Here is a 20,710-nt window from a genome sequence, read left to right as displayed (position 1 = left end):
TTAAATAATTATCACCTAACTAAAAATGCTGTACAAAGTAGAAACGGATCGAACAACAAAAGAGCTTAAACAATGGATATTTGATTCAATTTTTTTAAACATTTATAGTGAATATGTTAACAGATAAGTAATAAGCTACAAAACTAAATATTAAAACGTAATAATTTAAAAAACACAAACTAAATAAAATAAATAGAAATGTGTTACATTTATCTAATATCTTACCCTTCGATTCAGGGAAAAACCGATAGTAGATAGTATAGAACAGTGCTTCTGAACCTTTTTCTATTGGCGAAACCCTTTTCCAAAGTTCAACTTTTCCGCGGAACCCCTAATTTTAATTTTACATAAAATGTTTAATTAAATAAATATTCTTTTTTAAATTTCGAAAGGCTTCGCGGAACCCCTGAGAGGCGTCGCGGAACCCTAGGGTTCCGCGGAACCCCATTTCAGAAGCACTGGTATAGAATATTGATGTTGATAGTCGTGTCATAGAGTTGAGAAGTTTCTATATTGTTTAAAAAGTTTACCAAATTTTGTTTAGTTCATAAGGATTATAAATTTTGATAAATTTTAAACCGTTTTAATTTCCATTGTCCAAGATAATGAAAACTTCTTTGTTCAGACAGTAACTATTAATAAATAACTATAACAAAATTATTGTAAAAAATACAATATTGCTTCTACTGTCTTGAAAATGAACAAACAACACGCTTTCGACTCACTAGTACTTTCGTTTATTAAAATATTATTAATTTATAAACGACTGAAATTATAAATATACAATTAATAGTGACTAGATTAAAAAGTAAACAATATTAAATAAAAGTTAAAACTTAAACTTTTAAACTATATAAGTTTATAAATGTTTTATAATTTTAAACAATTAGTTATCATACAACATTTTAAAAACTAAAATTCTACTAACTAACTACTCATAAATGCATAACAAGTAAACAAGCCAAAAAACAATGTACAAAAATGCTCTTTTCCTAAAAATCCTAAAATACCAAGTTATAAAATATTAAAAGTTCATAAATTGTTTTATTTAAGTCAATTTTTGCATATAAACTATTTATCCATAAACTTTCTTTGAAGTCTAAATTTTTAAATTCTAGTTGTTCTAAAAAATTATCTTGTAGGCACTGTCCAATCCTAAATCATCAATATTATTTAGTTAATTTATAACTTTCAATAACGTTTAAATATATTATTATTATCATTATTATTATTATTATTATTATTATTATTTTTATTATTATTATTATTATTATTATTATTATTATTATTATTACTATTATTATTATTATTATTATTATTATTATTATTATTATTATTATTATTATTATTATTATTATTATTATTATTATTATTATTATTATTTTTATTATTATTATTATTATTATTATTATTATTATTATTATTATTATTATTATTATTATTATTATTATTATTATTATTATTATTATTATTATTATTATTATTATTATTATTATTATTATTATTATTATTATTATTATTATTATTATTATTATTATTATTATTATTATTATTATTATTATTATTATTATTATTATTATTATTATTATTATTAGTATTATTATATTGTTTATTGTGCAATGTTGGACTCAGGCATCAAAACCTCAGCCACTTAAACAGGACACACAAAAAGAGAAAAAGAAAATAAACTTATATTCAAAACTTTAAGATTAATTATATATATATATACAAACATAATTTAAATGAAAACACAAAGTTAAACACAATATGATAAACAAATAAACTAAATTGAAAATTCAATTCAAAAAGTTTAAACTTATATAATACTTAGTACACACAGTAAAGAAGTTTGTCTAAAATCATGGCTCATAAAACAAAAATCATAACTACAAAATATATAAGTAAACTAACAGTTTGTAGGGGGGAGGCGTAGGGAAACGAATGTTTTTTCTTTTGTTAACAGTGGAAAAATAGTAAATTTTACTGGTATTTATCGTATTTATATCAAATCTTTTTAGCTTTAAACGAAATTTTTCTACCCTCTCACAAGATACTATATCCTGAGGTAGTCTGTTCCACATAGCTTTTGCTCTGTGAAAAAATGCGCCTTGCAACTGACTGTTTTGAAAAACATGTTTACATTTTATTTTCAAATTATTTCCTCTTAGTTGATATTTATTTTGGGAAAAATTATAAAACTGGTTAAAAAAACTTACATATTTGCCATTGATAATTTTTTAAAGAGTTAATAAATCAAATTACCATCTTCTATGTTCCAGTGATTTCAAGCCAAATTTAATCATTCTATGACGTGTAAGATATGTTACAACGACTACAAATATGACGGGTAAAACTCCTTTGCACAGATTCAATTTTGTTAATATCCTTTTTTAAATGGGGTGACCAAATTTGGGTACTAAACTCAAGTTTAGGGCGAACGTATGTTTTAAATAGTTTTGTCAGAATTGAAGCAGAATTAGTTTTAAAACTTTTTAATATTTGATAACATGAAGGGCAATCTTATATAAATAGTTGATATATTCATTCCATTTCAAATCTTTGGAAATATAAATTTCTAAATCTTTAAAAATTTTAGTTTCTGGTAGCTTGATGTTATTGATTAAGAGGTCAGTTGAAGAAGATTCTTTTTTGTTAATGGTTAGAATTTTACATTTGCTAGGATTTAAGTTTAGTTTTCTTGTTTTTAACCATATATAGATATTATCTAAAGATAGTTGTAATGAAGTATTTGACTGACTAAAGACTTTGGCATCATCTGCAAATAAGCTTAACTCACTTTTAATATCAATGTTTGAACATATATCATTTATATAAATTAAAAAGAGAAGGGGACTAGCTACACCACCTTGTGGTACTCGACTGTAGATTGTTAAAGAGTCAGAAAGCGTATTATTGATGAGTACTCTTTGTGATCTATTATTTAAAAAAATATCAAACCAATCAATTAAGCTTTCATGTAGCCGATACTGATTTTAAATTTTTAATAATCTTTTGTGTGATACTGAATCAAAGTCTTTTTGAATATCCGTATAAACTACTTTAGTAAATTCATTTTTGAGATAAGGAACTAACCAAGAATGTAAGCATGTTAACAGTAGAATGGTTGATGAGCGGTTTGAAACAAAACCAAACTGTTTGTTAGTTAATAATTTGTTATCAAAGAGGTGATTAAGAATTTTTACAGATACAATATGTTCATAAATTCTTGAAAAACCACTAGTTAGAGATATTGGTCTGTAATTTAACGCATCGTGTATATTACCTTTTTTGTGCACAGGAATAATAAAAGATGTTTTCCATTGTTTAAGAACATCAGATAGCTCTAGAGAGCAATTAAATATTAATGAAAGTGGAAAAATTATTGATTGGATAACGTGCTTGATATAATAGGGTGGAATGTTTTCTGGCGTTCTTATGATTTTATCTTTTAAGTGGTTAATTGAACTTAGAATGTCTTCATAGGTTATGAAAAAATTTTGCATCTTACTTCAATTCTTTTGGGGTAGCTTAAAATACTGGTAACTCTCGTCTTTTTTAAAAACTTTTTGAAAATTTATGTTAAAAAGTGTTGCTATTTCAAAATCTGAGGTTACTGTTTTGTTTTTATCATTATCATATAAGAGATGTATGGAATTATTTAACTTAAGTTTAGATTTCACGTAGCTATAAAACTTTTTTAAATTTGTGTTTTTGTAGAATTTGTTTTCATATTCAAAATTGTATTTTTTAACAGCTAATTGATATTCTTTAGGCTTTTATTTTTTTTATAAAAAGTGATTTATTTGTCTTCCATTTTTTTGTATAGATTCGCTTTTTCTTTTAGTAACTTTTTAATATGAGATGGATATTTTTTACTTTTGTTATTTTTAAAATAAATTGGAACAAAACGTTTGATTAAGATTTGGATTGAGCTAATGAATTGATCGTGGAAATTCTGGAGATTTTCTGAATTTTCAAATAATGAGGTCCAATTAATTTTTGACAGGAAATCATTGATGCTTTCAAAATCTGCTTTTTTATTGTCATATGAGACTTCTTTAGCAATAGGTACTATTTTATTTTCAATTTTAATTTTTAGTGAAAGCAAGTTATGGTCACAAGTGTTTGTTAATGGAAAATTAGTTGAGTGTGATATGATTCTATCTAGATCAAAATGATTGCAAATTATAAGATCGACAATGTTACCATTCTTATGGGTTTGATTTCAATTATTTTGGTTAAAAAATTGTCTGTACAAAAATCAAGAAAACACTCATGGGGTTTATTGAAATCTGTGATAGGAATCTTCCAATCTATATTTGGCATATTAAAATCACCAAGAACATAAAAATAACACTCCTTTGGAAAAACCATTTTAATCATTTTAATTACATTTTGAACAGTCAGTGCGCATCTCGCAGACAGTGGAGGAAGGTAGACACAACAAAATCTTAATTTCATCTTTTAAAGTTACATCTACACATAGGTTTTCAAAATTGATGTTGCTAGTAGAGACAGAATCGTTTTTAACTTTAATAACTTTAAGCGAATTTTTGAAAAGGATAGTTGATGGTCGTGTCGTAAAGTTGAGAGTTTTCTATATTGTTTAAAAAGTTTACTAAATTTTGTTTAGTTTATTAGGTTTATAAATTTTGATAAATTTTAAACCCTTTTTATTTCCATTGTCCACGATAATGAAAACTTCTTTGTTCAGACAGTAAATATTAATAAATAACTATAACAAAATTATTGTAAAAAATATAATATTGCTTCTACTGTCTTGAAAATAAACAAACAACACGCTTTTGATTCACTAGTACTTTCGTTTATTAAAATATTGTTAATTTATAAACGACTGAAATTATAAAAACACAGTTAATAGTGACTAATTTAAAAAGTGAACAAAGTTAAATAAATTACAACTTAAACTTAAACTTTTAAGCTATATAAGTTTATAAACATTTTATAATATCAATCAACTAGTTATCATAAAACATTTTAAAAACTAAGATTCTACTAACTAACAACTCATAAATGCATAACAAGTAAACAAGGCAAAACACAATGTACAAAAATGCTCTTTTCCTAAAAATCTTAAAATACCAAGTTAAATAATATTAAAACTATATAAATTGTTTTATTTAAGTTAATGTTTGCATTTAAACTATTTATCCATAAACTTTCTTTAAAGTCTAAATTTTTAAATTTTGGTTGTTCTAAAAAATTATCTTGTAGGCACTGTCCAATCCTAAGTCATCAATATTATTATGATTAATTTCAAAGTAATGTTTAAATAATGCAGATTTTATATATTTTCTTTTATTCAATGACATTATTTTAAAGTGTACGCAACTATGATGTTTTAGTAGTGTTTAATTCAAAATTCAAACTTCAATTATGAAACGTATATAAGGGCCAAATTTGTACTGCTAATTAGTTAACTGATAACTTTCAAAAACGTTTTAATATATCTACAAATATAGCACAAGTTAAATATTGTAACATGATATAATAAAAAATCTTACAGTACTAATTTTAAAAATATATATCTATTTTAAAATTTTTATTAAAAATTGTCCAACCTAGTTAATTTGCAACTTTTTTTATTTTTGAATAACTATACATAAAAATGTTCAATATATAAAAATTTATCTTTCATAATAAAAATTTAAAGTATTTTTAATAAGAAACTAGTTTGTATGAAATTTAATTACTATGCTACACATCTCGGTATTGTAATTTTTTTAACTTGCTAATGTTTGTCTTTTTTGTTTACTAAAGCTTGTACGACTATTATAAATGAGTTAATTTGAAGTACTTCAAATATTTATAAAACTTTTTCAATTAACCAAATACTATGTCAAGTTATACAAATTTAGAAAGCAAGTACAAAAAGTTATAAAGATTTAAAGTAAAATTAATAGGAGTAGTTGAAGATAAATAAAAAAGGAATCATATAATATACTTAAAAACTTAAACAAAATTAACTCATATTTGAACACCTTTTATAACAGTTGGTCGGCAGCCTTTAATTAGAAATTTGCTTTAAAAAGTACTATGCGGACTAAAGTAACTGAAAAAAGTCTTGGAAATGATTTTAAAAATACTTTTAGATCGAAAAAATAAAGAGTACTTTACTTTGCATAAATTAAAAGCTTATCCTTACACAGTTAAAATTTATTTAACAAAAACCACTAACACACAATACACTACAAGTTATTTTGCTACATAAAACATTGTCTTTACATAACTCACTGTTTAAATACTAGAACTTAGTTTAGAACTATGCATATTAATAAAGTGCACTTTTTTAGTAAATACTAAGCCAGCATTTTAAGAAGTATAAAACTTTTTTAATTTACTTATTTATATAATTAGGAACATGGAATGCATTAACCATTATTGATGGTTTTAAATTAGCAAAATTTGTACATTATGAATTACTAAGAAAGGAAATGATTTTATAAAAAAAATTTAATTTAATATCTGCTGTAAAAGATAATGACGTCAGTGGATGATTTAGATGACAACTTTTTAATGGGTTTTGAATAAAATGCAAAGATCGTGTTAACATTCAAACTAGACATTTAAAATTATTATTATCGATACCCGTTCAACTTAAAATCAAAACAAAAAAAATACGTTGACTTTAAATAAAGCTTTAATTTGATATTTAAAGCAAAAATTGTAAAAAGTGATAATACAATTAGAAAAAAATGTAAAATATTTTACCTTTTTTAATCTAAAACAAGGTTTTCAAGTTTTTCAAATATTATTGAGAATTATTTGTTTATTAAAAACTTGCTAAAGCAATAAAGTTTTATTATTGCTCTTTATATTCAATAAACTATTATTACCAAAAAATATGTGTCTACTAGCATATAGATAAAATATAAATATTTTTATTATATTATTACTAACTATATGAAACAGTTTTTATATAAGCGTTTAATTGTAAAGTAAACAGAGTTATTATTTAGGAGATTTTTGTGCAAAAGCGCAAAAATTATTATTTATTGGAACCTTAACAAATGTACATATTACATATGATTACATAAATTATTAATTGAGTGAAGTAATGATCTTTAACCGGTCAAATTGGTTTTGGAAAAACTATGAGAGAAGCACACATTAGTAAAAATTAGTTAAAATATATATTTTTTATTTTTCTTAGTAATTTATTTAATTTATTGTCTATGCTAATTAAAAACTATAAAAATGGTTAATGCATTCTAAGTTTCTAATTATTTTAATAATTAAATTAATATAAAGTTTTATATTATCTCATTAAGCTGACTAAGTATCAAGTAAAATGTGCCTTTATATTAATTTTTATTAGTACAAGTGCACTTTTTACTTGATTAGTATTGATAAGTTAAGATATCGATTAAAATGAAAGAATGTTAAAAAAACATTTAAGTTATAAAGTTATTCAGCAATTGTTTTAAATCTGGGTTTTATAAATTGTAAACTCGTATACTACATATTGTAAATTATCATTAAACAATATTCACAACCAATTTATGAATTTAAATAACCACTTAAATGGATTTGCAAAACAATTTTGTAAAAAGTGATGATAAATAAAATAAAAACGAAAAAAAATAAAAAAATATTTTAAATAAAAACTACTTAAAATAGTCAATGTGTAGTAAAGATTTAGTTACATAAAACTAAATTCATAATTTGCACTAAAATATTAAAATATTAAAACGTTACTATTAACATTGAATTGATAACACTGAGATTATTTTTATAAGATCAAGTTATATATAAACTATTTTTATGTTTGCTCATAATCAGTTATATTTCCCATTAACAACCCAGTTGAAGTGTGTTAATTCGTTAACACACAAAAACATATGTTGGTACAATAAAGGAAGATTACTATACAATTTGTTTTTATACATAATTAAATTATAAACACTAACAAACTTCCTGATAAAAAGAATTATTTCAGTGTTTTTATAACTTAGTAATAATACATTCGACTTTATTTCGATTAGTAAATTTTATCAAATAGTTTACACTTTTGCTACACGATAGAGACAAATCAAAATTTATACAATTTGATAAACAACTACTTGTGTGCTTTTAACTTAGTTCGTATGTAGATATTACACTAAACTTTAAAAACTGTTTCATATTATTGTTTCAACATTTTTTGTTACTACTTTAATATGTACTTTTATAAATTTTTACATTGTCGTCAAATATTAATATATAGGCAGTATCTTTAACAAAATTACTTCAATTAAAATCTTTTTTATTTTTTACTATATACAAACTATTAACTAGTTTATTTTAATTAATCAATACATCTTAATCTTGTATTTTTGTTCATATCAAATTATATCTTAAGTTTTGATAGGTTAATAAAATTTATTTGATAATTAGATAATCAGTAGAAATATTATTATCTCGTTAATTTTCAACTATACTAAAAAAATTAATCAAATCAATATTAAAATGATTGAAACAAAAACCAGTGTCTAGAACAAAACTATAAATAACTATTAAAGTAAATGAATTGTATAGACAATAATGGTTTTATAAGATACATTTTCAATAAAAGTTTTAACAATAGTTAGTGCAACATATTTAGAATTATGTTCTAAAATGATACAAATGTATCAACTAGTTCATTAAAACTATGAATTAATACTTTGAATAAATAGTAGTGCAGAAGTTATAAAGGATATAATTATATTTTCGTGGTTAACCATGTGACATGGTTCTAAATATTTCTAAAAAACCAGGAAGTGACTATATGTAAAGTTTCTACAATTCATTTAAAAACTAGTAACTTTTAAATGTGTTTAAAAACGGTTTTGACGTCATGAACTGCTTTAAATTTAAAAAACTTCAGCCTAAATTTAACTAAATACCATATTAAAAATACAACTAATAAAACATTAAAACAAAACATAAAACACAAAATTATTGTTTGCAAAAAGTTGCGTTGAAGGTAGGAAAACAATGAAGAGCTATAATTGGCCGACCCAAGGTTATAAGAAAAAAAATAATTGAATCTAGATAAAAAAAATAGAATACTAATAAATTTGTATTTGTTGATTATGTTATAAAGGCTTTATTATTATTTTGTATTATTTTTTCATTAAACTGACTAAATCTCGTGGGCAAGAACAAATCAAAATTGCTCTAAAGAGTAAATAAAAGAAAAGTAAATTTTAGTATACTATTGCAATAATAAAATCATATAGATTTCATCTTATCTAGCACACAATTTTTAACTAAACAAATAAAAGTTACGATTGTCATAAATATCACACATAATATTTAAAAAACATCACTTTTTGATGTAGTGCAACTTTAGTACAACATTATCTGCTATGAAAATAAAATAATATTAAAATACTGAAACCTTTCAGTTGAGTACATTTTAATCAAAGTGTGTTAAAAGCAGCAGTTAATATACAGCAGCATTTTACAAAAAAAAAAACAATAGTAATTTTCTAATTATTATTTACAAATTCTCACAAAATAACTTTATTATTATAAAAATTGTTGAAATCAAACAAATACATACTTTAATTGAAATAAAACTATGAGTACTATGTTTTGATTAGCAGAGTAATAATAAATTGTGTTTAAAATATTAAAACTAGCAAGATAGAATTGCACTAACAAGAATTCAATCGGATAAGTATTAAGCATGAAAACTTCTATAGATTTTTGATATGTTGATGTATAAAGAATAAACAAACGAAAACTTTTTCTATTAGTTTTGACTAGTAGTTATTCCAAACAAGTCAAAATTATTTCTACATGTTAGAAGGTTATTAAAAACAAAGTCTCTATTTTACAGTCAGGATTCTAATTTAGCCAAATAATAAACTTGAAAAACTAACTGCATTTAGTAGCACAAAACAAAAAAATATGTATATCACTAACATTTGATCAATAGTACTGAACTTAATAATAACTTAGAATACTAACACTTTTATTTTTAAAATGATAGTTCGATATTTTATGTTTTAATGACACCTTTTTTTATCAGTTTGGAAATTAAAAACATTTAGAAAAATAAATTTAAATAAAATGCACTTCTTACTAGAAATTTTATGTTACTTTAGGTATAGTTCGATGACAGTTTTTTTTTTTAAGTTACGGAAAAACTGCTAATGGTAAGTTTGGTACGCATTTTGAATAGTATCATGCATCTTAATTTTTCTAGGTTTTAAAATTATTACCACATACAGTGATTAGAATTGAGTGGACTACACATATCATTGTTATCAGAAACTGTTTGTAATTTATAAATATAAATTATAACTATTTTGCTGTAGAATAATTACATATAAGAGTGAAACAATGTTTTGTTTAGAAAAAAGTGTAAAAACAAAACATAACTAAAAAGCTTTATGGATTAAAATTACACACTAAAAGTTATATAAGTTTATTTAGCAGTTTAATTTTAATTGACTATCAAATACTGTTTTAAATTTCTAAAATTATCTCAGCTCTGCAACTATTGAAAACTAGATAAATGTGAATAATTAAACAAAGATATGTAGTTCAACATTTGCTGTAAAAATTAAGACGTCAGTTGAGAAATTGTACGACAAAATAATGCATTATTAAATTTTAACTTTTTTTTTATGTTACGAAATTTAAATGAGCAGTAGTGTTAAAGTATGATTATTATATTAGTTTATATCAGCTTATATTAATATTATGTATATTTATTTACTATAATGTATTATTATTTTTGTAAATGTCTTTTTCTTTTAGTTTTATTTTTCTATAAGAAAAACTTTGTTTAAAAAAATTTTAAATTCACTGTAGTTTTTGTCATTATTATTTTATCACAGATAATTGAAAAATCCGCTTCGTGGTATTATACAGTAAATGCTTTTCTTTAAAGTAATAAATTATTGGTTGTTATAATAATTTAAAGAATGACATCATGATTGTTGTATAATTTCGAGTAAAAGTTGAGACAAAGGTGATTAAAATATTTTACACAAAAGATTTACAAACAAAAAATTAAAGATTACATTGAACTAATCATAAGCAATAACTACATTGTACTATTTTTAAACTTGTCTTTATTTTTCAAACTATGGCAAAGATAGTAGTATCTTTTAGCTCTTAAAAAAGTAAAATTCACCGTGAAATTAATAAAAATGTAGCACCAAACAAAGCGCTTAAATAAAAAAAACAACATATTTTGTAATTTTTTTATGCAAAACACTTAACTTTTTGATTACAACTTAGACACCTTTATGTTATTTTTACGATTGCACTGGTACGCTACTCTAACAGAAAATTACTATTACCCATTAGTATGGTTTAAAAATAAATACATTAACGTTAAAGTAATTTATCAACAAGTGACAGTTTGTTAATCAAAAATATGTGAGTTATAATAGTGTTGTAGAAAGTTACGGCGTCAATAAATGTAAAAAAATTGAATTTTATAGTTTTACATTTCTGCAATTTGACTTGAAATGGTGTGATTATTAACATATAAGTTTGAAATATTAGTTAATTATATTAGTATCTAAATTAGCATTCATTGATAGCAAATCAAATTAAAATTTAGATCAATATTAATAAAACAACTTAAACAACCAAGTTTGTCATGATAAGTTTATATTACAAACTATTAGGTAAATAATATGCTAATTATTTTAGTACTAAAATTTAACTTGAACCTACAGAAATCCAATTTTATTTTTAAAAATTGATAAATAACCAACGTTTATACTTATAAATATCATTAAAATAAAAAAGAATTATTAATTCTAACGTGTACTTATTAAAAGTTTAAGTCGAACTGAAAATAGTATACTTTAATAAAATATTTAGGACGTATATTGTAGCATCCACAATCACTTCAATAAAGCTAAAATTAAATTTGATTAACATAAGTTTTATTAACGGTTAGCCTAGAACTGTTTAAACAATTTTCTAGCTCTACTAGTTTTATTAGATACTATTTTTTTTCAAATTTCATTAGATCTTCGTCTCTTTGCTTTTAAAAGATTCGTTATGCTTAAAAAGTAATTTTTCTTAAAAAAATAATTTCTTTATATTAAAAGAGTTTTTTTTTGTTGTTTAAAGCACTGTTTATTTTTGTAGGATTTAGTTATCATTAATAAAATAAAATATATTTAAAGATTAAAGAAGAAATAATAGCAAAATTAAATATGGTCGAATAAGTTATAGACTTAGGATATGTTTAAAAACAAAACCTTACTTTGAAAAATATAGTAAAGCTTATATTTAATGGTTTAAAGTAGCACATCTACGTTTTTTTTTAAAGTTTATGCTTTATATACTATTAAACTTTGAAATTAAGATTAAAAAAGTATATATATATTGTTATTGATATTACATTGTTTAAATATTGGAGCTTTGTGTAAGCATTATAACAGTAATTCAACTTTAAAATAGATCAACTTAGCTAATTTATATTTAATCAGATTTATTTCATCTGTAAAAAATGGCTCAGAAAATCAAATCTAAAAATAAAAAAGTTAAATCTAATTAATAATTATTTTATGACTTGAATAAAGGTAGTTTTAATAAACTTACGTCAAATATTAATAGCTTATGTTATGTAGACTACTAGAACTTTACAACTAATCACAGTGCTTAGTGTTTTGATTACTGCTTAGGATTTCTGTTATTAATATGAATTTTGTATTATGTTTTTAAGCTTTTATCTAAAAAACGATCAGCCTTAATACTAAATTGCCTGTATAAACTTAAAAATAGTTTTTTTTTAAAGTAGAACAAAGTAAAATGGGAATCAAAATCAGAAAAGATAAATGCTTTTTTTTTTTGATATATGTAAATTTTAAGTTTACAAAGTTTTAAAAATGTAGAAATCAGACTTATATCATGTTATAAATTGCTTTAACTTTATAACTTGCTATATTTATAATAGTTAATCCTACTGGTTAAAATTCAAAAACTTTTTAAACAACATGAATTCTAAAATTATAATAATGACTAACTAAATATAAACATAACAATTAAAGTTTAAAAAAAAAAGTTTTATGCGATAATAAACTATTTTAGAAACGAAATATTACAGTTTCGTATGAATTATAATACACAAAATTCAATAAATACATAGATTAAAACCGAACTGTGTAGAAATATTTCATTCTTCAGCTAATTAGAATCGCTGGAAAAACTAAGAAATGCACGTTTCGCCAAAATTAAAAAATATAAAAACTACTTATGGTTTTGGTTAAATTTTTCATTTGTGTTAAATTAAATACAACGTCAAACTTAGTTTAAAATTTATGAATGTACTTCACCTTTACGGTTACTTCTTAAACTAGATATAACTAGTTTTATAACATGTTATAAGCTCTTTTCTAAATATTAAATTTACTTTTAACCATAATAATGAACAAATAGAGCATACAATCTTAGAAATTTTAGACAAAGTTCGTTTTGTAGATTTATATTTTTTAGATTTATTAAAGTTGTTAAAATGAATTAAATGTTTTATTTTTATACAAATTAATGTTTTGAACAATGTACAAAAATTTGAAATAACGATAAGAAGTAAAACTCTTAATTAACAAATAAGTTATGATTCAAAAGCAAGTAAGTAAATAATGTATTGGTAAACATCATGACTTCAGGTATTGTTTTAAATGGTAAAAGACTCGACTATCAAAATAAATACTTGGACCATTATTATAATTGTTTTACACTGTTTTTGGCAAGTTTTCTCAAGGATTTTAAAATTTTATCAAGGATTTTAAAACAATACATTTTAGGGCTATGTTTAGTTTAAATTAGTTTAAGGTGTAAAAAAGTATAACGACATTAAAATCATGTGTTAAAGCTTCTTCAAGTGTGTTTTTTAATATAAAATAAATGTTGATGATAAAATATTTTTCTTAATATGATAAGTTTTTCGTGTTAAATCGAAATTTTATTGCAAAAAGTGTAAAAGTTTTTTTTAAATTAAAAGTTTTTCCTGATTTTTTAGTGATTTTTGTTAATTTTTTTTTCAAAATTTTAAAATTCTATGTTTTTCAAGGGTTTATAACCTAAATTGTCAAACTCCAGGTTTTACAGGTATTTAGGTTTTTTCGCAACCATGTATACAACACTAACTATTAGTAGATTATTTTAGATAGTTTATTGAAACCTGTTATCAATATTCCATCTAAGTTTTATTAGATATCTTAGTTAAGTAAAATTTTTAGATAATTAAGTATAAATAACAACACAATGGAATACTATTTATCACTATATAATAAATTAAAAATCACAATGTGTTTTTGAAAAAAGATCAATTGCACATAATAAAATTATATCCTGGACATAATTTCATGGATATTTAAAAGACATTTCTGAACTGAAATTGTTCACAACTGGACTTATATTAAAACTCTGTAAAAGATCAGTCTTTTGATTTTTTTAACCTGTATGGATATAAACACTAAATGTGTTAAGAGTTTATTTGGCAGTTTACTTCTAACTGACCATCTAAAATGATTTTACATTTATTTCTCAAATTATCCTACAAATGCGATAATTAAAAAAGTATATATTATTACAAACATATTTAGTTTAAAATTGGTGTAAAAAATTATGACGACAGTTGAGAAAATCGACGAAAAATAATGTTAATTAAACTTAAAAATTATTGTTTATGACACTAAATACAATTTATCACGATGCTTTAATGCACGATATTATATTAGTTTATTAAAGTATATATAAATGTTTAAAAATTTCCAAGTTTTCTAAGTTTTTTAGTAATTATTGCTCAAAATTCCACGTTTTTTTCAAAAATTTTCAAATTCCAAATTTTTCCTGGATAACAGACTTTTTTGGCAACCCTGTTTAATGTACGATTGTATTGTTAGTTTTTTGAATAATAAAATGATTATTGCATAACTTAAGTAAAAATTGAGTAAAGGGTATAAAAGATACTTAATGCAAAAGATTTACAAACAAACAAAAAACAAAAATGATGTTGATTAATTAAAAGCAAAAACTTTACTACATTGTACTCCTTTAAAAACTGCATTTTCCTTTACAATTGTGATAAATAAACTGGAATTCTTTAAGTTTTTAAAAATGCACAATTTAAACTATCTTTAACAAAATGTAGAACGAAATAAAGCATTGAAAATTGAATTAGTTATTAAATATCCGGTAGTTATTTTAACAAACTAATACAAGTTTAAAATGTGATGAAATTACTATGACGTAAGTATATGTTTAAAATAAAAATGATAATTTAAGCTAAATCATTTAAAAATAACTTGAACATCAAATTACTAAAAGTATCAAACTCTACAAACTAGCTAAATCATGTGTTCATAACAAATTCAGTTTAGTAACAAAAATACAATTATAAATGAAAAGTAATAAAATAAAATCTCAAACATCCACATGTAACTAAAATTATTAATATATTAACAACTGTAACGGAAATTTAACCTGTAGGTAAAAAAGAAAAAACATCTAAAATCTATATTAAAAGTAGATGAAGATAAATAAAAAAGCAGTCGTTTGAGAAAATAAAAGTAAAAACTTTAATACAATTCACACATAGTTTAACAACTTTTCGTTTTCATAAAAGTAGGTCAGCAGCGTTTTAATAATAACAGGTCAGATTGCTATAACAAGTCATTTGTGGACCAAAGTAATTTATTAAAGTCATAAAACATATCTTGAAATGACTGTTTGACAGCAAAAATAAAGAGTATTTTAGTATTCATAAATTAAAGACTTAACATTATATAAATTGTTAAAATTCATTCAAGATTAACTTAGCTTAAATCTACTACATAAGACATTGTTACTACTTAGCTTCACTGTTTAAATAACTAAACAAAGTTTAAAACTTTACAAATTAGCATATATCAACTTCTTTCGTTGATACTCAGCCAGTATATTAAGATTATAAGATACTTTTTTCAGTTCATTTATTTGTATAACCAGGAACATGGAATGCATTAACTATTTATGATGTTTCAAATTAGCAAAGTCAATCACTCGATTAATTACTTAGATATAAATAATATTATATTAAAATATGTAATTTACTATTTAATGCAAAAAATAATGATGTAAGAAGAAACTTAAGATGAAAACTTTTTAGTAAGAGTTTCTAGATATTTTGCAAAGATTATGTGAACATAAAAACTAAACATTATAATTCATTATTTAAAAATATTGATATCCGTTTAACTTAAGTTTAAAACATACAAAAAAAACATACTAAAATGAAATAATTTTGTTGTAAACTGTCCTTGCGGACTAAAGAAATATCAGACAACAGAAACCATTAGCACAGAGTACAGTAAAAATTGTTTTCCTACATAAGACATTTTCATTAATTAACTTCACTGTTTAATTTATTCAAAAAAATTTAAAAATGTACAAATTAATATAAGTGCGCTTTTTACTTGATACTTAGCCAGCATATTGAGAAAACATAAGACTTTTAATTAATTTTATTTTTGAAATGATTAGGAAAAAGGAATGTATTAACCATTTATTATGGTTTCAAATTAGCCAAGACAAGTAGTTGATAAATTCTAAGAGAAGAGATAAATATATATAAAAATATTTAAATTAATATCTGCTGTAAACAATAATGACGTCAGTAGAAATTTAGATAACAATTTTAAATAAGTTTTAAATAAAATACAAAGATAGTGTCAACATACACACTAAACATTACAATTCGTTATTGAAAAATATTAATATACATTTAATTGAAGTATAAAACGTAAAAAATTAGATATATTTTAGATAATCTTCAATTTGATATTTATAGCGAAATTTGCAGAAAGTAATAACACAATCGAAAATAACATCAAAATATTTTACTTTTTTTAATGTTAAAAAGGTTTTCAAATTCTTTAACTATTATTGATAATAGTTTGTTTATCAAGAACTTGTAAAAGCAATAAAAAAAATTTATGATAGGTATAAGTTAAGTATTAGTACTACTAAGTAATGTGTCGACTAGCAAAAATGTGATCTTACCACTACTTACCAAATAAAACATTTTTTAAATAAGCATTTTAGTACAAAATAACTATAGTTGTTGTTTTAAGAGTTTTTTATGCAAAAGCATTAAAACAAGTGAAGTATTTATAAGCATCTTAACAGATATGCATACATGACTTAAGTGAAAAAAAGATCACTGACCAATTAACTTAGTTTAAAAATACCGACAAGGGAAGTACAAAAAAGTGAAATGTTAATTTACTAACAACAATTGTTTAAAAAACAAGTATTTAAAAAATTAATTTCGAAATTCAGTAACTATTTTAAATGGTAAAAAAATCGGATATCAAAAGAAATACTCAGACCATTATCATGAGAGATATACAGTACTAACTGTTAGTTGATTATTTTAGATAATTTATTGTAACTTACTATTAATGTTCCACTTAATTTTTATACGATTTCTCGGTTATGTATATTATTTATATTACTAAGTATAAATGACATAACAATTAGAATATTAGTTTTCATTTCATCATAATAAAATATTACAAGTTTTATTTTGAAATAAGACTAATCGCGCAGAATGAAACTATGTTTTAAACATATTTTTTATTTGTACACTAAAGATGTAACTGAGCTGAAATTATTTATAGATTGAACATATTTTAAGCTGTTAAAAATAATAAAAATTTAGTATGTCAATTCTCACTAATAATCTTTATGGACGTAATTACTTACTAAAAGTAATAAGAGTTTACTTAGCAGTTTACTTTTAATTGACTATCTGAAACTGTTTTAATTTCTCAACTTGTAATAGATTAGCGGTAAGTAAAGATAAAAGATAATATATTTTAGATATATAATTTAACATTTGTGTGAGAAACTATGACGTCAGTTGAGAAAATGAGCGACAAAATAATATTTAATCGAACTTTAACTATTTTTTAAGTTACTAAATCCAAATGAGCAGATGTGTTAAGCTATGACTATTATATTAGTTTATTAAGTAATAACATTTTATTGTTGCTCAAAATTTAGTTAAGGGTATTAGGGATATTTTACACATAAGGTTTGCAAAAAAAAAATAAGATCTTGTTGAACTAATCAATAGCAATAACTTTGCTACGTTGTACTTAGTTTAAAACTACTTTTTTTTATAATTGTGACAAACAAGCTTGTATGCTTTAGTTCTTAATAAGGATTACTTACATTACCATTAAGAAAAATGTAGCAACTAATTGAGCATTTAATTCTAAAAAAAGAAATTTACTAGTTTTTTTTATGCAAATACTCGTAACCTTTAAAAAAAATGTGCTAAAAATATTTTACTTTTTCTACATTTGCATTTCTACGCTATTTCATTACAAAACTATTATTAACCATTTGTATGGTTTAAAAATAAGTATATAAACGTAGAATTAAATTTTTTAACAACTGATAGTTTTTTAATCAAAAACATGTAAGTTTTAATGGTAGTGTAGAAATTTATGACGTCAATAAATGCTTAAAAATTAAATTTAAAATTTTACAATTCAGCTATAAAACTTGAAATGGTTTAACTATTATTATGAGTATTAAAAAGGCTAATTAATATGTTAGTAATTAAAGAAAAAACTCATTAGCAGCAATTAAAATACATTTAGACAATAATTAACAACTATTAATGAAATAATATGATAGAAATGTGTTTAAAAATGTTAAAAAATATGGACATCCCAAAAAAATATATTATATATATATTAGAAAAAAACTAAAAACAAGTTGATTAAATTAAGAAATTCAACACGAAATTAACCTTGAGAGCTATTTTGATAAAAAACTCTATTATATAGTTAATTACACTTTGAACCGAATAAATTAATTCTTAACAAAAGTATTATAATCAGCTATCATAGGTGCACGACTAAATTACGATAATTCAATATTCTAATAAATTGTTTTAAGTTTCAACTTAAAAATTTGTGTATACTTGTAAAAGAAGTTATATAAGTTATATTAATTTTTACAGACCATGTTTTAATTTTTGCAAGTTTTTAAATATTTTTTGGGATATGGATAAAACGGGCTAAACATTTTGTTTTTTGATAAATATTTATATCTTAAAAAACTCAAAACTTTCAAAAAAGAAAAGATAGCTCGTATATATTAATAAGACTTACATATGTAGTTTTTTATTATTCAAAAATGACATTATTTTTTGAGAAATAGTCTCTTAAAAACTTTATAAAAGAATTTGAATTCTCATGTAATCATAAACCATTTTACATGGTTTAAAATAAAGAGTGCAGTGAAGAGTGATGAAATCGGTCTCATGTAGTTATTTATTAAAAAATTGTAAGTTTAAATTGTGTTTAAATACTTATGACGTTTTAGTTATACTTTTAGATATAATAAAAAAACTTTTGAATTCAAATATTAAAAAATAATTTGACCACATAATTAGATGAGCATTATACACTACAAACTATAATCTAAACTATACGCATTGTTATTAAGTTATAAATGTAATAATACTTTATAAACATCTCAAAAATACCTACGAATACAAATTACTATAACTTAAGTATAAACAATGTTACAAAGTTTTAACATATATAATATAAAATATCACACCTAAAGTCTTTAAAAGTAGACGAAGAAAATTTGACAGTTTTGTTTTATACGAGATAAGTGAACCACAAATATCAATATAATTACCAATTATAATTTATTAGTTTTATTATTATTTAATAATATTTAAAAGAGTCAGCATATTTACTTGTTACGATTGTCTGGGAAGTCTTTCGCGGGCCAATACAACTTACAAAAGTTATTCAACAAATTTAAAGCATTATTTCGAAAAAGAAATCTAAGCATAAATAAGAGTTTTAACATTGCAAATATTTAAAAAAAAAATTCAAAATAAACCACTAACACACAATAACATATATATGATGTAAACACAGAAGATAAGACATTATTTATCTTCACTATCAAGTTATTAAACTAAGTTTAAAACTGTACAAATTAATATAAGTTTTTTATTTGATACTAGGCCTGCACCTTTAGATAAAATACAACTTTTTTTTATTTAATTATTACTATAATTATTTTTTTTTTATGTAGGAACCATTTAGAAATGGTTTTAAATTAGCCTGGACGATCGATTATAGTCTTTCAGAAATTTGTATGTTAATATATAAAAAAAATTAATTTAATATTTTCTGTAAAAAATATAACGTCAAAAGAAACTTAAATAAAAACTTTGTAATGTGATTTTTAGATATATTGCAACGAATGTGTGAACTTAAAACTAACAAATACATTTCATAATTGAAAAATATTGACATCCATTAAATTTATGTCTAAAACATAACACTTTTTAATATAGGAGGGGTGTTGTAGTTTTTAATTACCATTTTAATGAGATACACATCGCAGATTTATAATCTATATTTATAAATCTGTTCTAGAGGCTTCTTCACTAAGATATTATTACATAAGATACTATTACATAAGATACTATTCACATAAAATACTATTCACACAAATTGGTGGTGTAAGTATTGGTAACCCGGTAGCCTCTACTATAGCAAAATAAATTATGGGAACTTAAAAAAAAATCTGTTTAACACTGAAGATGAAAAAAATCCAGTGCTATACCTCCGATATGTGTATATAAAAATCTGTAAATATCTTTAAAGATGTTTCGTTTCATTTGAAAATTTCCACAAAAAAAAACTACATAAATCAATAT

The sequence above is a fragment of the Thalia democratica genome, chromosome 1 (genome assembly GCF_965202585.1).
Source record: "Thalia democratica chromosome 1, ktThaDemo2.hap1.1, whole genome shotgun sequence".
Taxonomy (NCBI): domain Eukaryota; kingdom Metazoa; phylum Chordata; class Thaliacea; order Salpida; family Salpidae; genus Thalia; species Thalia democratica.
Note: the sequence above shows the minus strand (reverse complement) of the source record.